Source organism: Tachyglossus aculeatus, chromosome 1, assembly GCF_015852505.1.
Source record: "Tachyglossus aculeatus isolate mTacAcu1 chromosome 1, mTacAcu1.pri, whole genome shotgun sequence".
Taxonomy (NCBI): Eukaryota; Metazoa; Chordata; class Mammalia; order Monotremata; family Tachyglossidae; genus Tachyglossus; species Tachyglossus aculeatus.
The window spans coordinates 96,554,082-96,563,785 of NC_052066.1; positions in this window are offsets into that span (position 1 = coordinate 96,554,082).

Sequence of the window (9,704 nt, forward strand, 5' to 3'; positions counted from 1 at the left end):
AGGCCATATTGCCTCCTTTTGACTAGAGGGATTGAAATCATTCCAAAGTACAATGGAAAAGGGAATCACTGCTTTTTGAAGCCACCTGAAAGTCAACCTGTTATAAGAATAATAATAATAATAATTGTGGTATTTGTTAAGGGCTTACTAAAGCCCTTGCTCTATCCACTACCCCTTGATAATTAGGCCAACATGATAATTGCTGTCGAGAAAGTTAGACCTACTGGTGGGGTACACTGGGCTGGCAGGACTTTGCTCCGAGCCCAGCTAGAGGACTTGTGGGGACAAACTAGCTCTTACCTTGGTGTCTGGCTGACCAATGGTCCAGCTTCCTCTCTCCTCCAGGCCCCCCCAAAACAAACACCCTCTTGCCACAACTTAGTAGCAGTAGCAGTGGCGGCAGTGGCAGGGGCCTCCGCAATCACTGCTGAGAAACTTATTTATTTTATTTTGTTAATATGTTTGGTTTTGTTCTTCATCTCCCCCTTTTAGACTGTGAGCCCACTGTTGGGTAGGGACTGCCTCTATATGTTGCCAACTTGTACTTCCCAAGCGCTTAGCACAGTGCTCTGCACACAGTAAGCACTCAATAAATACGATTGATTGATTGATTGAAGTGACTTGCCCAAAGTCACATAGGTGACAATTAGCGGAGCCGGGATTTGAACCCATGGCCTCTGACTCCAAAGCCCGGGCTCTTTCCACTGAGCCACGCTGCTTCTCTATGTCCCACAGGGGGTTTAATCCCCATTTTACAGATGAGGTAACTGAGGCACAGAGAAGTGAAGTGACTTGCCCAACGTCACACAGCGGACAAGTGGTGGAGCCAGGACAAGAAGCCAGGTCCTATGATTCCCAGGCCTGTGCTCTATGTGCTAGGCCAAGCTGCTTCTTATTGCTCCTCTCCCCCTCGTCCCCCCTCCGTCCCCCCATCTTACCTCCTTCCCTTCCCCACAGCACCTGTATATATGTATATATGTTCGTACATATTTATTACTCTATTTATTTATTTATTTTACTTGGACATATCTATTCTATTTATTTTATTTTGTTAGTATGTTTGGTTTTTTTTTTTTTTCTCTGTCTCCCCCTTTTAGACTGTGAGCCCAATGTTGGGTAGGGACTGTCTCTATATGTTGCCAATTTGTACTTGCCAAGCGCTTAGTACAGTGCTCTGCACATAGTAAGCGCTCAATAAATATGATTGATTGATTGATTGATTGATTGATTGATTCTTATTGTGCGCTTTCTGTGCAGAGCACTGTATTAAGCACCTGGGAGAGTACAGTACATAGAGTTGGCAGATACATTCCCTACCCACAATGAGCTTCCAGTCTAGAGATCACAAACAATGAAGTTCTGGAACAGCTAAGCTCACCTTAACACAGCTATGTTGGGTGGGACACCCAAACAACTACGGTATGGAGAACTGAGACTGGGAAACCAAGAGCAAAGCCACAGTAAAATAACATCTCAGACAGGACAATGCTGCATCCTAACTGCTGGAAGTCAAATGCTAATGAGCTCACTGTGGGGAGGGAATGTGTCTATCAACTCCACGGTATTTTATTCTCCCGAGCACTTAGTACAGTGCTCTGCACCCAGTAAGCACTCAATAAATGTCATTGATGATGATTGATGACCAGCATGGTGTACTGCTTTCTAGAAAGGAGTGGTTCCCTTTGAGGCTTCTTGTGTGACCAGGACTATGTCTGACCTGATTCTTTTGTATCTACTCCGGGGCTTAGAACAGTGCTTGACACATAGTTAGCGCTTAACAAAAACCCTAATAACAAGGAATCAGAAACAAGGAAGAACGAGAAAACAGCTCCAGGCGTTGCGAATATTAACCATAACAAGAAAACAAAGAACAGCCTTTTTGTCTGAAAAATGTGGCTGGGCTTGTGGGTCCCATACTGGCTTTGTCCCCATCCCCCTCTCCATCCCCCGCATCTTACCTCCTTCCCTTCCCCACAGCACCTGTATATATGTATATATGTTTGTACACATTTATTACTCTATTTATTTTACTTGTACATATCTATTCTATTTATTTTATTTTGTTAGTATGTTTGGTTTTGTTCTCTGTCTCCCCCTTCTAGACTGTGAGCCCACTGTTGGGTAGGGACTGTCTCTATATGTTGTCAGCTTGTACTTCCCAAGCGCTTACTACAGTGCTCTGCACACAGTAAACGCTCAATAAATACGATTGATTGATTGATTGATTTGTCAGCCAGACACCCACAAACACACTCTCTCTCTCTCTCTCTCTCTCTCTCTCTCTCTCTTTCTCTCACACCCCTTAGCAGAATTTCCTCTTCATTCATTCATTCATCCATTCAATCGTATTTATTGAGCGCTTACTGTGTGCAGAGCACTGCACTAAGCCCTTGGGAAGTACAAATCGACAACATATAGAGACGGTCCCTACCCAACAATGGGCTCACAGTCTAGAACCAGTCTAGCACAGTCTTCAGTGATGTCTTCTGCAAATACAAGGGCTGAAGTCACTATAAACTATGCTAGTTGGAGAGCCAGGGGGTGAGAGGAATCAAGAGGAGGAAGGAAACGGGCCCTAGGAGTCTGTGCGTGGTCTGTTCCCAAGATCTGAGCAGTGGAGATTGCCCTGAAGGCAGAAATAGCCAGCGACCAGGGGTGCCCAACTCTCTGGGGCCCATGAGGACGATCGCCCCCACAGCCGTGCCATTGGGACCCCTGGTTTTGCTCATCTCAGGTCTTGGGTCTCTTCCAATTAGGTCTTGAAAAGGTCCCAACTGGTTTTCTGGTCTGTTAGCTCTTCGAAGCTTGCCCCCTCCCAGTATTCATTCCCCCCCCACTGGCCCCAAAACAATCCCTGCCCCCTTTCCACCCTTGTGCTCCAAATGAATAGCTGGCATCTCGTCCAGGGACCCCACAGGCCAGTCCAGGGTGGAGAGCAGGAACGGGTCAGAGACACGGGGCGGGCACAGGGCCGGCTCTAGCTTCTCCACCAGGACAGTGCCAGGTTAGTACAGTGCTCTGCTCCCAGTCAATAATAAATACCATTCATTCATTCAATCGTATTTATTGAGCACTTATTGTGTGCAGAGCACTGTACTAAGGGCTTGGAAAGTACAGTTCGGCAACAGATAGAGAAAATCGCTACCCAACCATGGGCTCACAGTGTAGAAGGGGGAGACAGACAACACAACAGAACAAATAGACAGGCATCAACAGCATCATCATCATCATCAATCGTATTTATTGAGCGCTTACTATGTGCAGAGCACTGTACTAAGCTCTTGGGAAGTACAAATTGGCAACACATAGAGACAGTCCCTACCCAACAGTGGGCTCACAGTCTAAAAGACTGTGGATTGGGCGAAGCAATGTGGATTGGGTGAAGCATTATTCATTCATTCACTCAGTTGTATTTATTGAGCGCTCACTGTGTGCAGAGCACTGTACTAAGCGTTTGGGAAGTACAAGTTAGCAACATATGGCGATGGTCCCTACCCAACAATGGGCTCACAGTCTAGAAGGGGGAGACAGACAACAAAACAAACAACAAAACAAAACATGTGGACATGTGTCAACTCATCAGAATAACTGATGTCATTACATAACTGAATGTCATTACTCAACACAAGTAGACAAATTAGATTCAACATGTGGGCATTCATTCATTCATTCATTCATTCAATCATATTTATTGAGCGCTTACTGTGTGCAGAGCACTGTACTAAGCGCTTGGAAAGTACAATTAGGCAACAGATAGAGACCATCCTTACCCAACAACGGGCTCACAGTATAGATAAATATACATCATTAGCAGAAATAAATAGAATTATAAATATGTACATGTATACACAAGTGCTATTGGGGGTAAGGGTAGAGCAAAGGGAACAAGTTGGGGCGATGGGGAGGGGGAACAGAGGAAAAGGGGGGCTTAGTCGGGGAAGGCCTCCTGGAGGAGGTGAGCCTTCAGTAGGGCTTTGAAGAGGAGGGGGAAGTGTGATTGTTTGGCAGATTTGAGGAGGGAGGGCATTCCAGGCCAGGGGTAGGACATGGGGCCGGGGTCGACGGCGGGACAGGTGAGAACGAGGCAGAGTAAGAAGGTTAGCACCAGAGGAGCGGAGTGTGTGGGATGGGATGTAAAGGACATAAGAGCTGTGTCCCAATACTTTAAAAACCACAAAGAAAATCTTTCTTCTCCAACAAACCTACCCTGACTAAACCTACCCTACTCCAGCCACCCATACCCCACCATTCATTCATTCAATTGTATTTATTGAGCACTTACTGTGTGCAGAGCACTGTACTAGGTGCTTGGGAAGTACAAGTCGGCAACATATAGGCACTACCCAACAATGGGCTTACAGTCTAGAAGGGGGAGACAGACAACAAAACAAAACATGGAGACAGGTGTCAAAATCGTCAGAACAAATAGAATTATAGCTATATGCACATCATTAACAAAATAAATGGAATAGTAAATATGTACAAGTAAAATAAATAGAGTAATAAATCTGTACATATATATATATACAAGTGCTGTGGGGAGGGGAAGGAGGTAGGGCGGGGAGGGTGGGGAGGAGGAGAGGAAAAAGGGGACTCAGTCTGGGAAGGCCTCCTGGAGGAGGTGAGCTCTCAGTAGGGCTTTGAAGGGAAGAAGAGAGCTGGTTTGGCGGATGTGTGGAGGGAGGGCATTCCAGGCCAGGGGAAGGATGTGGGCCAGGGTTTGACAGCGGGACCAGAGAGAAAGAGGCACAGTGAGGAGGTTAGTGGTGACAGAGGAGCGGAGGGTGCGGGCTGGGCTGTAGAAGGAGAGAAGGGAGGTGAGGTAGGAGGGGGTGAGGTGATGGACAGCCTTGAAGCCGAGAGTGAGGAGTTTTTGCTTGATTCCAGCAGCCACCCATACCCCACCACACACTTAATTTTCCCTTCCAGCTCACCCATGCATTTAGGCTCATCCACTGAGCCCTGAAGTATTCACCACATATCCTTATTCTCAGACCTTTCCCTTACAGGTATTGTATCATCTGTGTCCTCCCCATTCCACTGATGCTGGACCACCAAGGGCAGCGATGGAGGAGTCGGAGGGCTTTTAGGGGCAAGCTGGGATCGGGTGCTCTCTGTGGCGGCTACCACAGCACTTTTTTCGGGGGCAATGGAGGGGTCCGAGAGCTCGCGGGAGCCCCATTTTTTTTCTGGGCCAGATCCTAGGACTTCTGGTGGTATTGTAGAAATGTCACCGTCTTGTTGTATCTTCTTCCCAAAATGAATGACAAATACAATATATAGGAGTCCTGATGTTGCCTGTTTTTCTCAAATGCACAAGAAGGGTGGTGTCGGCTGTGTGCCGCTGTGGGTTGAAGACCCATAGGTTAGCACAGGGCACCCGTAAGAAGCTGCTTGAAGTATGCTGTCAAAATGTGGAAAATAGATGAGGTTTAAAGTAGTTAAAACCAAGCAGCATGGCTTAGTGGATAAAGCATGAGCCCGGGAGTCAGAAGGACCTGGGTTCTGTTCCCAGCTCTGCCATATGTCTGCTTTGTGAACTTGGGCAAGTCACTTCTCTGTGCTTCAGCTACCTCATCTGTAAAATGGGGATAAGAGTGTGAGCCCCATGAAGGACAGGGACTGTGTCCAACCTGATTACCTTGTATCATCCCCAGAGCTTAGAACAGTGCCTGGTACATAGTAAATGCTTAACAAGTATTATTATTAATATTATTATTATCCTCCCAAATCAGAGTTGACATTTTAATCAGATGTCATATTCTCAGTTTCTGAAAACGAAGCTCCCAACCCTGTAAGATTTCTGTTTTTCCCTCTGTGGAGGAGGTTGTGTTACCTTTGAGTACCATGGTAACCACATGCTTTGCTTTTTTTAATGGTATTTGTTAAGCACTTACTATGTTCCAGGCACTGTACTAAGTGCTGGGGTAGATACTAGCTAATTAGACTGGACACAGTCCCTGCCCCTCATGGGGCTCACAGTCTTGATCCCTGTTGGACAAATGAAAGAACTGAGGCCCAGAAAAGTCAATAGAATTGCCCAGGGTGATACAGCAGGGGGAAGGAGGGGAGTCGGGGTTAGAACCCAGGTCCTTTGGCTCCCAGGCCCGTGGTCTTTGCATTAATCAATCAATCAATCAATCAATTGTATTTATTGAGCGCTTACTGTGTGCAGAGCACTGTACTAAGCGCTTGGGAAGTACAAGTTGGCAACATATAGAGACAGTCCCTACCCAACAGTGGGCTCACAGTCTAAAAGGGGGAGACAGAGAACAAAACCAAACATGCTAACAAAATCAAATAAATAGAATAGATATGTACAAGTAAAATAAATAAATGAATAAATAGAGTAATAAATATGTACAAACATATACACATATATACAGGTGCTGTGGGGAAGGGAAGGAGGTAAGATGGGGGGGATGGAGAGGGGGACGAGGAGGAGAGGAAGGAAGGGGCTCACACTACTTCCAGTCAAGTCCACTGTATGCGGTAGACAGTTTATGATGGTGCTCTCTCAGGAGACCCTGGAGGGGGATTTTTATTCCAGTACTGGTGTTTCATTCTCTGGAATCAGCCAGGAGTGGCTCTGGGCAGGGAAATACTACTACTACTAATAATAATGACATTTATTAAGCATTTACTATGTGTAAAGCACTGGTCTAAGTGCCGGGGAGGTTACAAGGTAGACAGGTTGTCCCGCGGGGGGCTCACAGTCTTAATCTCCATTTTACAGATGAGGTAACTGAGGCACAGAGAAGTTAAGTGACTTGCCCAAAGTCACATGGCTGACAATTGGCGGAGTCGGGATTTTAACCCATAACCTCTGACTCCAAAGCCCGTGCTCTTTCCACTGAGCCACGCTGCTTCTCTGGGCCTCAGTGCCCTCATCTTTAAAATAATAATGATGATGGTATTTGTTAAAGCGCTTACTATGTGCGAAGCACATTAAGTCTGTAAGCCCCATTTGGGACAGGGACTTTGTCTAACCAGATTACCTTATATCACCCCAGTGCTTAGAATAGTGTTTGCCACGTAGTAAGTGCTTAACAAATACATTATTATTATCATTATTAATATTAATAAGGCCAACAACACAGAGAACAGTCTTTGGGTGTGCCCGATGAAGTTGAGACTGTGATTCTCCACTTGCGTCTTCTAGAACTGAGAGACCTAGACTTATTACAGGCGACACTTCCAGCTTCACATCGGTCATCTACCAGTCTCCTCGACGTCAAATGGCAGATCAAGGTTGCCGCGACTCCCAGAGAGGCAGTTCATTCCACGTCAGGCCTCCCTCAAGACGTGTCCGCGGGTCTGAGAAGGTTACTAGCAGATCCGGACGCTTGTCTCTTTGTCCATGTGCATATTCCCACCTCTAGCTGATATAGTCAGCCCCTCCTGCCCAGGTGGTCCAGCTGGGGAGAATCCTTCTTGGCATTGTCATCGGTTGCTGGATGGACAATCTGCCCCTGCAGCCCATCGGGGTCGCGGTCACCAGAGCCCATCACTCCACCAAGGGCCATATCTTGAGCTCACGGCCGAGGCCGAGGGCTGGATCCTGAGGGGCAGGCGGAGGTGGATGGGCTGGGCAGAGGCGAGAAACTGAGGCCTAATCTCCAATGGACTACAATCAGTCAGTGGTATTTCTTGAGCGCTTACTGTGAGCAGCAGAGGGGCGGAGTCTGAGCCCCTATCGTTGCCGGGCTGAGTGCTGGGATCGAGTACCAGGAGGATGGAAGGAGGCTGTGTGGGCAGGGATCTTCCATCCCCTGGCAAAGATGACGAGAGATGACACCCCCAGATGGCATGGAGTCACTGCCACCCCTCTGGCTGAGTGCTGGGAAATATCAGAAAAGGAAGGTGCGCGGGGCTGAAGAGGAAAGAGAGGAGGGAATCAGAGGCAGGATTCTTGTCACAATCAGGAGGCAGGGGCAGCCCTGGCTCCTCAGGTGGTGAGTGCCCCTGTGCCCCTGCAAGTCGCATGGACAAGTGGTTAGAGCCAGGGCCTGCATGTTGAAAGGAACTGGATTCTAGTTCCAGCTCCACCATGGTCTGCTGTGTTACCTTGGACAAGTCACTTCACTTCTTTGGACCTCATTTCCCTCATCTGTCAAATGCGGATTAAGATTGTGAGCCCCATGTGGGACAGGGACTGTGTCCAACCTGATTACCTTGTATCTACCCCAGCGCTTAGAAGAATTCTTGACACATAGTAGGCGCTTAGCAAATACCATTATCATCATCACCATCATTATCACACCCATCTCCTGGACCCCAGGAGAATCAGAATCCTCCCTCCCACCACCCACCTCGGCGGGGCTTCCCGAGATTGAGATAATAATAATAATAATAATAATAATAATGGTAGCATTTATTAAGCGCTTACTATGTGCAAAGCACTGCTCTAAGCGCTGGGGAGGTTATAAGGTGATCAGATTGTCCCACCTGGGGCTCACAGTCTTCATCCCCATTTTACAGATGAGGTAACTGAGGCCCAGAGAAGTTGAGTGACTTGCCCAAAGTCACACAGCCGGCAATTGGCGGAGCCGGGATTTGAACCCATGACCTCTGACTCCCAAGCCCGTGTTCTTTCCACTGAGCCACGCTGCTTCTCTATCCAATGGACTCTCCATCCGAGATCCAACGGACTGACTGACTGCTCTGCACAGAGTAAGCCCTCAGTCAATACAATTGATCGATTTGTATCTATTAGATTTGTATCTACTTAAAACAATGCTTGATGCCGTAATTATTATTAACACACCTCTCGCTACAGGAGGACCCTTTATGAAGAATAGTCTACCTTTAAACCGTAAGCTCATTGTCGGCGGGAAATGTGTTGACCATTTCTACGGTCTAGGGTCATGGGTTCAAATCCCGGCTCCGCCAATTAATAATAATAATAATGATGATGATGATGGCATTTGTTAAGCGCTTACTATATGCAAAGCACTGTCCTAAGCACTGCGGGGGTGGGGGGGGATACAAGGTGATCAGGTTGTCCCACGTGGGGCTCACAGTCTTCATCCCCATTTTACAGATGAGGTAACTGAGGCTCAGAGAAGTTAAGTGATTTGCCCAAGGTCACAGAGCAGACATGTGGCGGAGCCAGGATTCGAACCCATGACCCCTGATTCCAAAGCCTGTGCTCTTTCCACTGAGCCATGCTGCTTCTCTATCCAATGGATTCTCTATCTGAGATCCGATGGACGGACTGACTGACTGCTCTGCACAGAGTAAGCCCTCAGGAAAAACAATTGATCGATTTGTATCTATTAGATTTGTATCTACTTAAAACAGTGTTTGATGCCGTAATTATTATTAACACACCTCCTGCTACAGGAGGACCCTTTATGAAGAATAGTCTACCTTTAAACTGTAAGCTCATTGTCGGCAGGAAATATGTTGACCATTTCTATGGCCTAGGGTCCTGGGTTCAAATCCCTGCTCTGCCAATTGTCAGCTGTGTGACTTTGGGCAAGTCACTTAACTTCTCTGTGCCTCAGTTACCTCATCTGTAAAGTGGGGATTAAGACTGTGAGCTCCACGTGGGACAACCTGATCACCTTGTATCCTCCCCAGCGCTTAGAACGGTGCTTTGCACATAGTACGTGCTTAACAAATGCCAGTATTATTATTATTATCCCAGTTCCCACCCTGGCAAGGTAACGAAAACTATAAACCGTGAAGTCTTGTAACAC